General features: G+C 40.1%; 1 long non-coding RNA gene across 1 annotated transcript; it reads left to right on the forward strand.

Annotated features, from left to right (window-relative positions):
• Nucleotides 1-514: 514 nt before the first annotated feature.
• On the forward strand, nt 515-6,888 carry LOC118006056. The gene is made up of 3 exons (XR_004677937.1): nt 515-1,539; nt 2,613-2,825; nt 6,805-6,888. It is a non-coding gene; the product is annotated as an uncharacterized LOC118006056 (long non-coding RNA).
• The last annotated feature ends 12,328 nt before the right edge of the window (nt 6,889-19,216 follow it).

Here is a 19,216-nt window from a genome sequence, read left to right on the forward strand (position 1 = left end):
CACCATATGCCATGAATACTGGCTGATTTCTAATTTATGAAAATTTTTTTTTTTAGATTTTTTTTTATTTATTTACTTAAGAGAGAGAGAATGAGAGAGAGCAAGCACATGAGAGGGGGGAGGGTCAGAGGGAGAAGCAGACTCCCCGCCGAGCAGGGAGCCCGATGCGGGACTCGATCCCAGGACTCCAGGATCATGACCCGAGCCAAAGGCAGTCGCTTAACCAACTGAGCCACCCAGGCGCCCCTAATTTATGAAATTTTTATCATCCATCTTCTGAAAACGAGTTGGGAATCTAGTTTTACAGACATCCTAATTTTATTTGGTTAGTTTAAGAAGCAAAAGCACGAGTTAATGGTGTATTACCATTCCCATGTACTAGAAAAATGTGTTAATGAAATATAATTGTCAACTATTCCATATGTTAATGGGAACTACATGTGAGAATTTGATATGCTTGCTTGCTCTATAAAACGTCTTGAAGAGGCTTTTATGGATATTTTACAGCTAATTCAGAGATTTCAACCATGGCCAAGTCAGAGTAACTTGATTTTGCATTGCTATCTACCTTTCAGCAAAGTGATGTTCATTACAGTTTGAGAGCAGAGAACATTTTATCCAAACTGTGTTTTTATAGAACGCTGCTAAACTTTGAGATGTTCATAGGACCCTGTGAGTACCGATTTTGGAAATACTAGGTAATGGAAAAGTAAACAAGTTTTCTCTTCATAAGTCTTCTGTGAGTCTTTCCCGTGCCTTATGAACAGGACTGATTTATCCAGTCGGCATGGTGCCAGGGCCCATAGTACCTTTAGGAACCCACAAAAGTATTTTCATTTCTTTTAAAATAAAAAATGAAAATATAATAATGAATCCAGCCTGGATTATATTAATCTTTATACCAATGTAGTCATAAACATATTTTCATAGTTTTTTATGCAGGAAGTATGTCAGACAGGCAAAAGTGTCTAGAGCCCTTGAATATCATAATGTAGCCCTGGTTATAATTCTTTAAGAAGTGTGATATGAAGGATTTTTCAGAAGTTACTTGTGCATGAGCATCTTTCTGTACAGTTTCTCAGAGGACCAAGGTTAAGAACATTTGGAAGTATTTGTGTATTGAGATGAATACTGGAACAAGAATTATAAGAATTGGATTTTAGTGATAACTGCTACTAATTAACCACACATCTTTGAGTAAGCCACACAACATTCCTGGCCCCCAGATTGTTAAGAAAAGATGATGGTGTTCAACTGGGTGTCTTAAAATATCCTGTCCCGCTTAAAGGTAATATTATTTCATATTTTGAATATCCTTGCTTGGTTCGCTGATTTTTTTTAAGTTTATACACATAGGTTAGAACATAAATTCTGAGTGAAAATGTATTATTCTAGGCTGAAAGTCAGAAATGAAAGTTTATGCCTGCTTTTGACCCTAACTTCTACCAATAAGAAAATATACTAAATGTTTGCCTCTCAAACAAGAAAAAGAGTAAGAAATATGGGGATATTCCCATCTTGAATGTGTTCTCTACTCAGGTAAGTAGCAATTACACTGAAAATCTTCTTTCCCTCTGACGGGGGGTGGTGCTGTGTTGGGGAGGGTGGTTGACCAAGAAGGCAGAGGCAAATATGTCTCTCAGGTTTTAAGTGTGGGTGACTGCTTGGCTAGTTGTACTACCAACTCACTTTTTGACAGGTTGAGTTTTTGGTTATTTGTAGGATAACAAAAAGGAGATGCCCCACAGAGGATTCTACACATGAGTCTGAAATTCAGGAGAGAAGCCAGGTCTGGTGTCTTGTATATGAGAATCTTCAGGCCAGTGGGAGTAGTTCGAAGTATTGGAGTAGAAGAAAGAATCCTAGGAAATAAGAGAGTGAGAGGGATAGTGAACTAAGGATATAAGTATGGGAAGCATCAACTGTAAGGGGTAGTTACAGCAAGATAAACTCCCAAAAGGGGGACAAAAAAACCCCCCAGAGAAATGGAAGAACTAGAAGAGGGTATCAATATAGAAACAGAGCAGAAGACATTATAATGGAAATGGAGTAGAAAGTTTGAAGACAAAAAGGAAAAGAAACCAGGTACTCCTACTCATTGCCAATGAGACCATGAGTAACTCCTACTTTCCTAGGAACCAATTTGGCATTGTAGAGCAAAACCCAAAAAAAACAGTTACACTCTAGGACCTGATAATTCCTTTTTCAATAATTTATGCTAAAGAAAGAATCCCAAGCAAATTGTCAAAGACTTATGTTCAAAGATGTATATAACACTTTTATTTATAATAAGAAAGATTAAACATATGGAGCAAATAGCCAATAATAGAGGAATGCATCATCTCTGACAATTCATTTTATAGAATATCATGCAGTTACAAGCTTCTTCAAAATAATATTTAAAGATACGGGGACATATTCACAATATCAGTCTACCGAGGTCTATGTGGATAACGTCAAAATGTTAACAATGGTTATCACCGTTTAGTGTTATTACAGGTGAAGTTAATTTTCTTTTTTGTCTTTTCCTATATTTTCCAAATATCATGTAATGGCTATGGTCTGAATGTGGTGTCCCTCCAAAATTCATAAGCTGCAATTCTAACCCCCAGAGGTGACGGTATTAGAAGGTGGAGCTTTGGGGAGGTGCCTCGGTCCTTAGGGTGGAGCCCTCGTGAATGGGATCAGTGCTTTATAAAAGAGGCTTCTGGGAGCTCCCTCCCCATCCTGCCACGTGAGGGTCCAATGAGGAGGCTGCAGCCTGGAAGAGGGCCTTCACTGACCATGCCGGCACCTGGCGGCCCCAACTCCCAGCCTCCAGAACGGTAAGCAAGCAAGTTCTGTCGTTTCCAAGCTACTCGGTCCGCAGTACTCCGTTATAGCAGTCTGACTGAATGGACTCGGGCAGTAATGAACAGTCAAGTACTGATTTTGTAATCAGGAAGAGAAAAAAGATTACATTTTGAAAGGAGAACACAGTAGTGTCAAAGACAGAGTGCAATCTGGTTACATAAGACTGGAAAATGTATATCAGATTTGGCAGTGAAGTCATTATGGATCTTAGGGAAGACACTGAGGAGAGGAAGGAGGAAGGCCGGGTTCTGAGCTTGAGGAGGAAAATGGATGTGAAGGCCCAGGACAGTTTCTCTGTGCTTTTCGAAAGACCTGAAGTGGACGAACAGAGAGAAGCTTGATGGCAGTGGGATAGGATGCAGGTGTAAGGGCCTTTGACAGTGAAAAGGTTTCAGGTGTTTATAGACTGAGGGGAGGATCCAATAAAGAGTTTGAGAAAGATGACTGACAGAGCAAGGTCAGGGCAGGTACAGGAGATTGAGCTCGACCACCAGCGTGGCTTGGCCTTGAAGTGGAAAGGGACACTGCAGACTTGTGGAGGGAAGGAAAGAAAGGAAAAACCAATGAATATAGATATGTTTACAGAGAAATTGAGCGAGACCTCCCTGATGACCTCAATTTTTTCACTGATGTAAAGACAAGGTCATCTGCTGAGAATGAAATCAGCCGTTGATTGGAGGAAGGACTTGGGGTAAGTTTTTAAAGTTCCGAGCCCATCAGTTGAGGAGAATGGAAAAGAGAGCTGACCAAGACCAAGTAAAATGACAACGAGGTTGTCCTGGGAGGCTAACCAAATTGTGACACGATACACGTGTGTGGAACTGTCACGCGTGCATATTTTTAGAGTCCTTTAACAGAGTGAAGTTACCAGGTGGGAATCAAGTGGTGAGCAAAAGAAAAGGTAGGGGGTTGTGAGCAGCAAGTGGGAGGCTAAAAGTGGAGCAGTGTGTAAGGCAGGACAAGGGTCAGGGCGTGAGCTTTTGAATAGGGACCAAAAGGAATGACAGGGCCATTAAGTTGGATAGGGTATCTCCATGAACGTTAAAATCTACACTACATCAAAACTAAAGATGTAATGTATGGTGATTAACATAACATAATTAATAAATAAATAAATAGATAGATAGATAAATAAATAAATAAAATCTACAATTACTCCAGGAGAGGCAGACTGGGAGCCGGCCTTGTTTGGTGAGGGGACAGGTAACCAGGCAGCCAGCAGATTGGCCACCGTGAGGAGGGTCTGAGGGTGGAATAGTAATGATAGCAAATCTGCCAGGAGAACGTGATCTGACGAGAGGATGGCGAAATCCTGTCCGGAAACCACACTGAGAAATGCCACCTCCCCTGTGGGATTCGTGGCTCGCTGAGTGGGATACCTCAGCCTCTACGAAACGGGCTAAAGGGAAGGAAGTGAGGGGCTGAGGAAGGAGCTAGTTAAGGCAAGTTAAGGTTAATGAAGGCAAGAAGAGAGGGAGCTTTCTGCCCTCAAAGCTGAAGATGGAGAGGAGTTTAACACTGGATTGAAGTTTCCAACAGGATCCACAGTTGAATGGGGCCATCAGTTAGAGGAATCAGGAAAAGAAAACATTGAATGGTAAGAGGGTAAAGATCTAAGAGAAAAAAACAGGCTTATTGTTCAGACGTTAACCAAGGAACATAGAGGGGCCTTAGATGCCCAAATTTGGACCAAGTGGTTTTGGGACCAGAACAAGGTATGAGGAAGGCCTCTTATGCACATATTCAAAAACGCTGATTAAATATGGAAGAAGACAGCATTTTTTTTCTTCATTATAAAAAAAAATCTCTGGTATGTTTGATTACTGTATTTCGACTTTCTAAAAGCTCTGAAATCTTTTTAAATTATTTGAGGAACCTCCAATTAGTGTTGAGAACTAACACACCTGTCACATTTACTGAATATGTAGTTGAGGGGAAAACTCTGATTTTTGAAGAGCTCAGCTTAGGTTGTTTTGTTTTATTTCCTTATGGAACGAGCTCCCGTATCTGTTCCCCCCCACCACCCCCAGTTATTTCACTTGGGAAGAAACAGTCAATCTTAGAAACAGATTTTTTTATGCCCAATATCGGAATGCTTGCCTCTTATTCCTCTGTTGGGAAAGTGCCTACATGATGCATCACTTTTCCCAGCTGCCTTGTATCCGCGGCATGGACATGTGTCCCCGGGGCCTGCCCCATCAGCTGTGCACACACGAGACTTTGGGTCAGTGACTAGGGAGGCAAAGAAGCTGGGACAGAGGCATTATTTTGTTTCTGGCAGTAACGGCCGGAGGAATGCAGTGTTAGTGGCAAGAGTTCAATGCTGCCAGTGCCAGCTGGGAGATGTGGATGACAGCATGACCGAAACGCAGCTCTCCTGACGCCCGTACCATGATGTGGCTTCGGCTGTGTTCCAGCCCATGCTCCCCCCCACCCCCACTCCCTTGCTCCTTGCCTTTTCCTGAGCCTGTTTCTCAAATCCCCCCAGTGATTCTATGACCTACTAAATGGTCTTTCAGGAAATTCCTTTTTTCTCAAATGTGCCAGAGTTGGTTTCTGGTGCTTGCAACTATAAACCCTGATTGAAATTTGGAGACGACTTAGTACAGTTCCCACCAATTCCTGAGAATTCTGAACATAAACTCACCCCGTGACCCAGCAGTTCTCCTCGCACGTTTAAGCCACACAGAAATGCAAACATGCACCAGAATGTCCGCATGAGCATGATAATAAAAGACAAAGCCTGGGAGCAATGCAAAAGTACATCAACATTTGTTCATGATGTAAAATACATAAATAGTGGCAAATACTTAGAATACAGCAACGACAGTGATGAGCTACTGCCGTTTCAACAATAGAGATGAATCTCAAACCAAATGCTGAGCAAAAGAAGCCAGACGACAAAAAATACATACCTATTAATTCCATTTATGTGAAATGCAAAAACTGGCCAGACGATATTATGATATTAGAAGTCAGAGTCATGTTACTTTTGTAGAGGAAAAGGGAATGAGGAAGGGGCCCAAAGGGGTGACTTCTGGGTCTCTGGTCATGTTCTATCACTTGACGTGCATGATTTTGTGGATGTGCTTCCTTTTTGGTAATTCAGACAGGACTGGGAAGATCGGTAAACTTTGCTCTTTTTGGTTATCAGTGAGCAGGCAAAACTGAGGCTGAGAGAGATCAAATAACTGCCTGAGATCATAGAAATAGTCCGTTAACCAGGCTGCCAGACTCCCACTCCCAAGCTCTTCAAACTGCCCCCAGCAATCTCGGCAGGAAGGCCTTAACAAGCATCTTTGAGTGAATGTGTGAGGTTCAGACATCTGGGCACCTTGCCCGAATCTCAAAGCTAGTTTGTAGGTGATGGAGCCATATCTCTGTAAACCCAGTCTCTATGTGTGTTCAGTTCACTGCATAGTTCTCCTGAAAGTGGAAAGATGGATCATACTCGCAGCATACAAATAATGTGTATAAAAACTTTTTCTACTGCTAATAGGAAATGGTATCCATGATAGACTCACATGAAAGCAAACAACCAGAGTTCAGATTAATGTGTGTGGTATGCTACCATTTGTGTAAAAGTTAAAAATCTCTGTGTGTGTGCATGCATGCATGTGCATTTGTGTGTTTTCTCCTAAGTATGAAATATCACTGGAAGGATCCCCAAGAAACTGGTAACACCGATTGCTTTTGGAAAAGTGAACAGGTGGGCTGAGGGACAGAGAGAGAAGAAAGCATTTTAAAGAGACCGTTTAAATCATTGAAGTTTTGAAACAGGGGAATGTGTCATGTATTTTAAAATACATTTAAAGTCTTAATTCTACCTACAATCAAGAGATCTCCCTCGGGTATCATATGAGCAGTGCCTTAAGGTGAAGAATTCAGGATTTTCAGGGACTCTGTTGATGTGTTTAATTTGGATGAACACTTATTTTCCTTGTGTTTCAGGTTCTTAGTCTTACAATGAAGTAAGATATGTCTTAGCTTCTTCTTGGCACTTCTGGAGGATATGTCTTAGCTCCTTCGATGGCATCATAGGTGAGTAGAAAAGCTATGATTTTTTTTTATGATTAGCCGCACTTGTGACATATCACTAGAACATGACCCTCTTCTCCCTCTCTTTCCCTCCCTCCATAATTAAATGTATCCACTGATTTTCCGTGTCTCATCCCTCCTCATTCTGGACCTCACAAACACCAATTGCCCACAATTTGAAGAGCCTCTGCTTCTTTCAAAGTGTGCAGCCTTAGGCCTAAAATTTTGTGTGTGACTAAATTTTAAAACATTTAGAGTGGACAATGGGGCCTTCATATGTTGGTAATGAAAATGAGTAAGTTATATGAAGCAGAGGAATCCCTTCTTAGGAGAAATTCCTTAACAGAATTCTAAACATAATGAATAAACGAATGGATGAGTGAAATAAGGAACCCCGCCCATAAACACTCAGTATTTGGAAGGACTCTTGCCTTTATTTTGTCCTAACATTTGGTGCCTGGGGCTATCAGAGCCAGAGTTAATCTCTTGACCACACATTTTATTATGGAACTCAAGGAATGGCCTATACTTTGGAAAGTTCAGTATGCATTATTTTGATTTTTTTTTCAAACCATCAGTTGATACAACAATATATATGGAGGCAAAGAACACCATCTACAAATTACTCATCCTTATTGAGCATTTGGGCATTAACTAGTTGTCACATAACTAACTCTGTGCCCTAATTGGATCAGGCCTCCTGTGTACAAAGAAAATTCTCCACCTTGTAGATCTGTTTATACCTCTCTTTTTCCATTGACCAATCCTGCAAGTAGTCACATAGGTTTAAATGAGTATAGTGCACACACATAAAAATAACGTTTGGAGAGAAATCAGTATACTCATCAATAAAATACATATGAAGATATTTTTAAATGATGCTGAATGGGAACTGAAATGTTTGAAGGACATCAAAGCAGTTGGCAAGAGGCACCTGGGTGGCTCAGTAGGTTAAGCGTCGGCCTTCTGCTCAGGTCATGATCTCAGGGCTGTGGGATCAAGCCCCATGTTGGGCTCTGTGCTCAGTGTGGAGTCTGCTTAAGACTGCTTAAGTCTGCTCCCCCCAAATAAATAAATAAATCTTTAAAATTAAAGCTGCTGAGAACATTCTTGTACCTGACTTCTGCACTCATTCTTTTGGGTGTAAATCTAGGTGTGTGATCGGTAGGTTATAGGGTCAACATTATGTTTAGCTCCAGTAGATACTGACAAGCATTTTTCCAAAGTGGTCGTATCATTTTATACTCCTGGCAGTGATGTATGAGAGTTCCAGTTCCATATCTTCACCAATACTGGGTGTTGTCAATGTCTCATTTTAGGTAGGTGTTTCATAGTATCCTAATGAGGTTTTAATTTACATTTCTCTGAGTGGTAATGTTGAGAATATTTATGTATGCTTATTGCCTGCTTGGGTATCCCCTTTTTCCGAAGTAGTAATTCAAATTTGTTGCCTATTTTCTGACTTGATGCTTTCTTTTTTTAAAATTTTTTATTGTTATGTTAATCACCATACATTACATCATTAGTTTTTGATGTGTTGTTCCATGATTCATTGTTTGTGCATAACACCCAGTGCTCCATGCAGAACGTGCCCTCTTTAATACCCATCACCAGGCTAACCCATCCTCCCACCCCCCTCCCCTCTAGAACCCTCAGTTTGTTTTTCAGAGTCCATCATCTCTCATGGTTCGTCTCCCCCTCTGATTTCCTCCCCTTCATTCTTCCCCTCCTGCTATCTTCTTCTTCTTTTTTTTCTTAACATACATTGCATTATTTGTTTCAGAGGTACAGATCTGTGATTCAACAGTCTTGCACAATTCACAGCGCTCACCATAGCACATACCCTCCCCAGTGTCTATCACCCAGCCACCCGATTCCTCCCACCCCCCCACTCCAGCAGCCCTCAGTTTGTTTCCTGAGATTAAGAATTCCTCATATCAGTGAGGTCATGTGATACAGGTCTTTCTCTGATTGACTTATTTCACTCAGCATAACACTGTCCAGTTCTATCCATGTCATTGCAAATGGCAAGATCTCATTCCTTTTGATGACTGCATAATATTCCACTGTATATATATACCACATCTTCTTTATGCATTCATCTGTCGATGGACATCTTGGCTCTTTCCACAGTTTGGCTATTGTGGACATTGCTGCTATAAACATCGGGGTGCACGTACCCCTTCGGATCCCTACATTTGTATTTATGGGGTAAATACCCAGTAGTGCAATTGCTGGATCGTATGGTAGCTCTATTTTCAACTTTTTGAGGAACCTCCATACTGTTTTCCAGAGCGGTTGCACCAGCTTGCATTCCCACCAACAGTGTAGGAGGGTTCCCCTTTCTCCGCGTCCCTGCCAACATCTGTCTTTTCCTGACTTGTTAATATTAGCCATTCTGACTGGTGTGAGGTAATATCTCATTGAGGTTTTGATTTGGATTTCCCTGATGCCGAGCGATGTTGAGCACTTTTTCATGTGTCTGTTGGCCATTTGGATGTCTTCTTTGGAAAAATGTCAGCTCATGTCTTCTGCCCATTGCTTGATTGGATTATTGGGACTTCATCAAGATAAAAAGCTTTTGCACAGCAAAAGAAACAGTCAACAAAACCAAAAGACAACTGACAGAATGGGAGAAGATATTTGCAAATGACATATCAGATAAAGGGCTAGTATCCAAAATCTATAAATCACAAATAATCCAATCTAGAAATGGGCTGACTTGATGCTTTCTTACTGTGCTTTATTGCATTTGTGATCCAGTAGGCTTCCCTCAAAAGTGTAGAGGTCAATTGGAAAACAAAATAAATTTGAAATACATTCATTTTATGCCAAATGTGCTCAACTACCTCAATGTCTTTTATAAAGTATTTCTAGGTATGTGTGTGAGATAATAACATGAAAGAGAGAATGTGTGCCACTTAAAAAAAAATCTGTTGAAGAACTTGTATTATCAACTGTAATTATTTGTTCCTCTTACCTGAAAGCCTCTTCCACCATTGTGAAAATGAGCCATATTCACTGACCACCAAATGCTGATGAGCTGTGGAGCACAGGAATGCTTACACATCACTGGGGTCGTGCATAATGGTAGAGCCATTTTGGAAGACTGTTGGGTGGTTTCTTACAAAACTTAACCTCCTCTTACCATGTGATGCAGCAATCGTGCTACTTGGTATTTACCCAAATGAGTGGAAAATTTAAGTCCAAACAAAAACCTGCAAACTGATGTTTATAGCAGCTTTATTCATAATTACCAAAAGTTGGAATCAACCAACATCTTCTTCAGTAAGTGAGTGGATAAACTGTGGTACATCCAGACAATGGGATGTTATTCTGTGCTAAAAGGAAATGAGCTATTAAAACCATGAGAAGACGTGGAAGAAGTTTAAATGCATATTATTAAGTGAACGAAGCCAATCTGAAAGGGCTGTATACTGTATATTCCAATTGTATGACATTCTGGAAAAGGAAAAACTATGGAGATAATAAAAAGATTAGCAGTTGCCATGGGGCGCCTGGGTGACTCAGTTGGTTAAGCGTCCAACTCTTGATCTCGGCTCAGGTCATGATCTCGGGGTTGTGAGTTCGGGCCCTGCACTGGGCTCCATGCTGGGTGTGGAGCCTACTTAAAAGAAAGATTAGCAATTGCCAGGAGTGGGGAGGTGTGGGGAGAGGTGAATGGAGAGAGAATGGGATTTTTAGGGCAGTGAAAATACTCTGTATGATAAAAAGTGGTAGATACAAATCAATATACTTTTGTCCAAGCACATAGAATATACAACACCAAGAGTGAACCCTAAGATAAACCTTGGACTATGGGTGATTATGATGTGTCAGCATAGATTCTTCATTGGTTAAAAAAAAAAGATACCATTCTTGTTGGTGATGTTGATGATAGGGGAGCCTATGCATGTGTGGGGGCAGAGGATATATAGGAAATCTCTGTGACTTCCTCTCAATTTTGTTGTAAACCTAGAACTGCTCTTAAAAATAGTCTTAAAAAATTAGCCAAATTTTTCCACAACTTCCTGCCTTCCACAACTTCCTGCCTCCTGGATTTTACTTTTAGAGCCTGAGATCAAGACCTAAAACCTTAATTTGGTAAATAATTATTATTCAAATTAGAACAACAGAAACACTGCTGCATGACTATTAATGGTACATTCTTGCCTGATCAGATGTATAGAAGATAGAAATATATACCATTTACAAAGTAAACTTTACAAAAATCAATCTTAGTTACACTGTGAAGTAACAATAATAGTAATAACAGGATGAAAAACACTTTTAATTCTTCAAAGCCCGCTTACGTACATTGTTTTCACCAAGACTGGCAATGACTTGTAAAAAGGGTGAAGGGTATGTTATTTACAGTGTGAAACTGAACAAAGTAATGGACAGAAAGCTTAAGTGTGTTTGTATGAAGACAAGTTTCTCCATTTCAAAAGTATTGATACATATCAATAATGAGATACTGATCTTCCAATGTACCATTCTCCTTTGCCATCTCAATTTACTTCTCTTTTGGAACAATAGCGAATATCTTCTCTTGTGCTCACCACCCCCTAGCATTCACAGAACCAAATCAATGGACAATTGATCCGAGTATTTTCTTGAGTTAAATCCAGCCATCTCAGAATGAGCACAAGATTGAATATCCTTTGGTAGCTTGGGACATCAGCTGAGCAACATGAGTGAATTACAGCTGCATGTCCCCTCTAGGGCTATCTATTATCCAATATGTCTTATTTAATTTTCAGTTTCAGGCAGGCAAATTGACCATGTATACTTGCTTGTGTCAGTAGCTAATTTTAGATCACTATTCTAATTGGAAATGGCATGCCCCTTTAGCTTGTCATGTAAAAATTCACATTTTCTGATTAATGTGATTCATTTATATTAGATTTGATTTGACAGAATGGCAGTCTGTAATATAGGAGGCAAGTGTGACAGGATTCCTCTCTCTCTCACGCAGTCACACTCTTTATAAACGAGCCAGTCAAGGCATCAGACTGCAGTGTCTTCCCTTTAATACGATAAATTTTGAACAAGCACCTATTCTAACGTGACTTTCGTGGTGTTTTCTCACAAGTCGGGCAACCCTTATGGGGGGGGGGGCAATTTTATCTGTAGTCCTGCCTTTACATTCATTCATGGCTAATGGACAAACTGCTGTGATGGAAAGGTTGCTCTGTTGTTATTGTTGCTGTGTGTCTGTGTTCGTGTCTAAACTGCAGCTTGGATAAAGCTGGACATCCATGTTTTAAATGCAGTTTGAAGACACTGGTAGGAACTATGAATTATATAAGTAATATGTGATGTCATGATTAGTCTGAAAGAAGTAAGAACTGGTAAAATGAGAATTGCAGCTAAAAATAAAAGGAAATGTTTAAAAGACTAAAGGAGAAAGATAGCAGGTTAGGAATGCCTGTTAATAAGAGAAGACTTTATTTTAAATAACTTATGAGTTTTATATACTCTGTGCCCTTCCCTTTATCATGCTGAAGTATGTTCCTTCTAAATCTACTTTGTTGAGCTGTTTTATCATGAATGGGTGTTGTACTTTGTCAAATGCTTTTTCTTTGTCTATTGAAATGATCGTATGGTTCTTATCCTTTCTCTTATGGATGTGGTACATCACGTTGTTTGATTTGTGAATATTGAATCACACTTGCATCCTAGGAACAAATCCCAGTTGATTGTGGTGAATGATTTTTTTAATGTATTCTTGAATTTGGTTTGCTAGTATTTTCTTGCAGATTTTTGTATCCATGTTCATCAGGGATTTTGGCCTACAGTTCTCTTTTCTTGTGGTATCTTTATCTGGTTTTGGCATCAGGGTAATGTTGGCCTCAAAGTATGCATCTGGAAGTGTTCGTTTCTCTCCTATTTTTGGAATAGTTTGAGGAGAATAGGTATTAACTCTTCTTTAAATGTTTAGTATAATTTGCCTGTGAAGCCATCTGGCCCTGGACTTCTGTTTGTTGGGAGTTTTTTGATTACGGATTCAGTTTCTTTGCTGGTTATCAGTCTGTTCAAATTTTCTGTTTCTGCCTGTTTCAGTTTTGGTAATTAATGTTTCTAAAACTTTATCCATTTCCTCTAGGTTGTGCAATTCGTTGGCATACAGTTTTTCATAATATTCTGATAATTGTTTCTATTTCTATAGTGATGGTTGTTATTTCTCCCCTCTCATTTGTAAACTCATTTGAGTCCTTTCTCTTTTTTCTTGATAAGTCTGGCTTGAGGTTAATGAATTTTATTCATCTTTTTCAAAGAACCAGCTCTTGGGGCGCCTGGGTGGCTCGGTCAGTTGAGCGTCTGACTCTTGATTACTCCCCAGGTCATGATCTCAGCGTCCTGGGATAGAGCCCATTGTTGGGCTCTGTGCTCAGCGGGGAGTCTGCTTGAGGATTCTCTCTCTCCTTCTCCCTCTGCCCCTCCCCCCCACTTGTGATCATGCTCTCTTTCTCTCTCTCTTAAATAAATAAATCTTAAAAAAAAACCTGCTCTTGGTTTCATCGATCTGTTCTGTTGTTTCTATATAATTTATTTGTGTTCTCATCTTTATTATTTCCTTCCTTCTGCTGGTTTTAGGTTTTGTTTGTTGTTCTTTTTAGCAAGGTTAGGTTGCTAATTTGAGATTTTCCTTGCTTCTTGAGGTAGACCAGTATTGCTATAAATTTCCCTCTTACAACTGCTTTTTCTGCATCCCAGAGGTTTTCGACTGTTGTGTTTTTATTTTCACTTGTTTCTATGTACTTTTTAATTTCTTCTTTGATTTCCTGGTTGACCCATTCATTGTTTAGTAGGATGTTCTTTAATTAACCTCCATGTGTTTGTGGTCTTTCCAGATTTTTTCTTGTGGTTGACTTCAGGTTTCATAATGTTGTGGTCAGAAAAGATGCATGGTATGACTTCGATCTTGAATTTGTTGAGGCTGGTTTGGTGGGCTAATATGTGATCTGTTCTGAAGAATGTTTTGTATGCACTTGAAAAGAATGTGTATTCAAAAAAAAGTGCATATTCTGCTCTTTTAGGATGGAATGCTCTGAATATATCTGTTAAGTCCATCTGGTCCAGTGTGTCATTGAAAGCCATTGTTTCCTTGTTGATTTTCTGTTTAGATGATCTCTTCATTGATGTAAGTGGGGTGTTAAAATCCCCTACTATTAGTGTATTATTATTGATTAGTTCCTTTATGTTTATTATTGTTTTCTGTATTTGGTTGCTCCCATGTTGGTGCATAAATACTTAAAATTGTTATATCTTCTTGTTGGATTGTCTCCTTTAGTATGATATAGTGTCTTTCTCTGCCTCTTGTTACAGTCTTTGTTTTAAGGTCTATTTTGTCTGATATTAAGTATTGCTACTCCAGCTTTCTTTTGACATTCATTTGCATGATAGATGTTTCTCCATCCCCTCACTTTGAATCTGCAGGTGTCTTTAAAGTGAGTCTCTTGTAGACAGCATATTGATGGATCTTGTTTGTTTTTTTTTTTTAAAGATTTTATTTATTTATTCATGAGAGACAGAGAGAGAAGCAGAGGGAGAAGCAGACTCCCAAGGAGCAGGGAGCCCGATGTGGGACTCGATCCCAGGACCCTGGGATCATGACCTGAGCCGAAGGCAGACGCTTAACCATCTGAGCCACCCAGGTGCCCGGATCTTGTTTTTTTTAATCCATTCTGTCACCCTGTGTCTTTTGATTGAGGCATTTAGGCCATTTACCTTCAAAGTAGTTATTGATAGATAGGTATTTATTGCCATTTTATTACTTGTCTTATTGTTGTTTCTCAAGTTTTTCTCTGATCCTTTCTTCCCTTTCTCTCTTTCATGGTTTGCTGGATTTCATTGATTTCTTTATCTTTATTATCTGCATATTTATTAGTGGTTTTTCACACATGATTGCCATTCAGTTTGTATATAACCTCTTCCACATATAGCTGTCTGTATTAAGTTAATGGTCATTTAAGTTTGAACCCATTCTTTCCTCCTCTCCTCCCCACATTTAAGTATATGTTATTATATTTTATATCCTTTCATTATTTATATCCTTCCTTCACTGATTTTTTACAGAAATACTCTTTTTACTGCTTTTGTGTTTCCTGTCTTTACACTGCCTCTTTTGGTCTCTCCTTTCCCCTCAAAGAGTCCCCTTTAATATTTCTTGCTGGTTTAGTCGTCACAAACTCCTTTAGTTTTTGTATGTCTGGGAAAGTATTTCTCCTTCTATTTGGAATGATAGCCTTGCTGGATAGAGTATTCTTGGCTGCAGATTTTTCCCATTCAGCATGTTGAATATATCATGCCACTCTTTTCTGGCTTGCCAAATTTCTGTTGAAAAATCTTTTGGTAGCCTTATGGGTCTTCCCTTGTAAGTTAATGACTTCTTTTGTCTTACTGCTTTTAAGATTTTTTTTCTTTATCACTATATTTTGCAAATTTAATTATAATATGTCTTGGTGTGGGTCTGCTTTTGTTGATTTTGATGGGAGTTCTTGATGCCTCCTGGGGTTTGGGATGTTTCTTTCTTTCCCCAGATTAGGGAAGTTTTCAGTTATTATTTCTTCAAATAAAGTTTCTGCCCCCTTTTCTCTCGTTTTTTTCTGGGACTCCTATAATATGAATGTTACTATGTTTAATGGAGTCACTGAGTTCCCTAAATCTATTCGTGTTTTGCATAATTCTTTTTTCTCTCTTCTGTTCAGTTTACTTGCTTTCCATTACTCTGTCTTCAAGGTCATTAATTCCTTCCTCTGCTTCTTCCATCCTGCTATTCATTCCATCAAGTGTGTTGCTCATTTCATTTATTGTACCCATTATCTCTGCTATGTTGTTCCTTATCTCTTTGTTAAGGGTTCCACTCTTTTCTCAAGTCCAATGAGTATCCTTATGATTATTGCTTTAAGCTCTTTTTCAGGCATGTTTCTTATATCTGTTTTGCTTAATTTTCTGGCCATGATCTTGTCCTGTTTTTCCACCTGGGATAAATTTCTCTGTCTCCTCATTTTGTCTGCCCCTCTGTGTCTGCTTCTGTGTTAAGAGAGTCAGCTGTGTCCTCTGCCCGTGAAAGTAGTGCGTTTAGGAAGAGGTCCTGGAGTGCCCAGTAGGGCAGTGTCCCCCGTTCAGTGGAACCAGGCACTTCAGGAGAGTCTCTTATGTGTGTTGCTTATGCTCTACTGTTGTGTCTGAGTCATTTTTCCTTTCATTAGAGTCGTCTCTACTGACTCTCTGCCTGTTGTGGGTTATCCTTGCTCTCTGTGGTGTTAGTGGGACCCAGGTAGGCCAGCTCTGAGGGGGCATGCCTGCCAGGGAACTTGGGATTGGGGCAGTGGTGTTAGCAAAATTTGCACTGGGCCACTAGTCCTGTGCCAGATCCCCCAAAATTAGGGTGGTGGCTGGGACTGTGCCCCGGGGCAGCTGAGGGCACGTGGCTGGGAACAGCACAGGTGATGGCTGGGTGCGGCTGGGCCCAGCATACAATGGTGGCCAGGGACGCACAGCTGTGCCTAGGGGTGGGGGCTCAGGGCTTATGGCAGCTAGGTAGAGCACGCATGGGGCTTTAACAAAATTTGCCCTGAGCCCAGGGCCGAGGCCAGCAGTCTTGGAGTAGGTGGGTGGTCAGGAGCACTTGTGGGCGGGGCACACTGATAGAGGCTTAGGTAGCAAGTGTCTGAGCAGTCCCAGCTCCCCCAGCTGGCTCTGTGTTTATGCTGGGGGTGGGAGAGGAAAGTGGCGCCTACCAGCTCCCTCGTTTTCAAAGAGGTCCCCCAACACATTGGAAATTAGTATGAACAGATCTGTCTCCTGTTTGCCCCACGTCTTGTGTAAACTGCCATTTGTATGATGCCTCTCCATGCAGGCTGCTGTGTCTTTAAGGGTGGCGACCCAGCTCCTCCCTGGCCTTCCCAGCTGGCCCAGTGTTGAGTCGGTTGACTTCTAAAGCTCCAGGTTCCAAGTCCCACTGGTTTTACAAACTCATGGATTTCAGCCCCTCTGGTTTTTAAAGTCAAACTTCATGGGTATTATTAGTCTTCCCCATGTGAGTTCCTTGGTGCAAGGGCCCGTTTCTCTGTCCTCTCCATATCTGCAGCTTCCTCTGTCATGCGGGCAGCCTCCTTCCACCTTTCTGACCTGCCCAACCTTTTGGTTGTAGCTTCTTCTCTATATTTAGTTGTGGAGTTTGTTCTGCCAGTCTTCGGATCACTCTCCTGGTTACTGACTTGGATGTGGATGATATCTAGTTATCAACTGAGATGGGGTGAGCTCAGCGTCCTCCTACTCCACCATCTTCCCAGGCTCCTTACAATCAAGGCAGTTAACACATCCATCACCCCACATACTTACCATTTTTGTGTGTGGTGAGAACACTTGAGATCTACTCTCAGCACATTTCAGGTATACAAGACAGTATTATTAACTATGGTCATCATGCGGTATGTTTCATTCTCAGAACTTAACACATCTTACAACTAAAAGTTTGTACCCATTGAGCAACATCTTCCCATTTCTTCCACTCTGTCCCCAGCCCCTGACAACCACCATTCTACAGTTGGCTTCTGTGAGTTTGATTTTTTTTTTTTTTTTTAGATTCCATGTATGAGTGAGATCATACAGTATTTGTCCTACATCACTTAACATAATGTCCTCCAGGTCTATCCATGTTGTCACAAATGGCAGAATTTCCTTCTTTCTCATGGCTGAAAAATATCCCATTGTATATATACACCACATTTTTTCTTTACCCATTCACTTAGATTGTTTTCATATGTTGGCTATTGTGAATAATGCAGCACTGAGCATGGAAATTCAGTTACCTCTTTGAGATACTGATTTTATTTCCTTTGGTCATAGACCCAGTGGTGAAACTGCTGCATCATATGGTATTTCCATTTTTAATTTTTTGAGGAACCTTCATACTGTTTTCCATAGTGGTTGCACCAATTTGCTTTCCCACCAACAGTGCCCAAGTTTCCATTTTCTCTGCCCCCTCACCAGCACTTGTTATTTCTTGTCTTTTTGGTGATGGTCATCCTAACATGGGTGATGTCATATCTCATTGTCATTTTGATTTGCATTTCCCTGATGACTAGTGATGTTAAGAACCTTTTTATTTATTTTTTGGCCATTTGTATGTCTTCTTTGGAAAAATGTCTATTCTGAGATGCTTTATCTAAAAAGGGCTGTGGGTCACTGGTGATAGTCACCAAAGCAAATTTCTTAAAAGACATCTCTATTCCTCTTTGACATTATTCCTACCCCGTTCATCTATGGAATCTGCTTTGGCAGGAAATTGGAGTAAATACCTATAAACTTAGAATAAGGAAAATGAGGGATATTTCATGTGTATGGATAATCTTCATGAAGTAGACCCAGAACTGTTAAATATAATAGTTGCTTTGTGGCAAACACAAAACTCTCAACCACAAACAGAGAGCAGTCACAGAGCCAGTAAGTGGTGGAGCAAGGGCTTGAACATAAGTCCTAGGATTCCAACTCTAATGTTTTTCTAAGACTCAGAATCCCAAAATGTACCATAATTATCCATTGCACTTTACTACTAGTGACCTAAATTGGGAGTGCTAAAGGGGAATTATAACATAAATATTCTCCAGTGTAGCTAGTGGTTTTTACACATCTGAAGGGACTTCATTATTCAGTATAAAATTGGAGGTTGCTTTAAGCATTCATCATATTTGTGTATTTCCAAGAAGGCAGATGATCACCACATCTGTAATTTCATTGGGCAGTAATTGATGTACTGGTTGACCATTGATAATAAAACGATTTCAGCTGTTCAACAAAACAAAAGAAAATTATTCATGGCTAATACTAATACGTATTATAGCACAGTGTTCATTGTTTCCCTTTTGAGTGAGAATTCTGCATTTCTTATTTACTGCTAGGCTTTGGAACTATCAATACTGTTATATGCTGTGTGTGGTGGGGGAGGGCATGTGTGTACTCTGAGATTGGAAAATACTATCTTTCCTGTATTCTGTGCAAGTTAGTGCCCATCATCATATATACAAACCCAACAAAATACATTTATTTAATTTGAATTATTATTGACAATTTAAGAATAAAATTGTATCATCAGTTTATGGCACCCAGAGAGGGTACCTATCCATCTACTTTTAAGTATAGTCTTTATTTTTACTGAAGTATAATGAACATACAATATTATGTTAGTTTCAAGTGTACAATCTTTGCACAAGGTAGGTGTCCTATGGTATTAAAACATCCATAATGGGGGCACCTGCGTGGCTCAGTTGGTTAAGCATCTGCCTTCAGCTCAGGTCATGACCCTGGAGTCCCA

The sequence above is a fragment of the Mirounga leonina genome, unplaced genomic scaffold (assembly GCF_011800145.1).
Source record: "Mirounga leonina isolate KUSES-001 unplaced genomic scaffold, KU_Mleo_1.0 Mir_101595, whole genome shotgun sequence".
Taxonomy (NCBI): Eukaryota; Metazoa; Chordata; class Mammalia; order Carnivora; family Phocidae; genus Mirounga; species Mirounga leonina.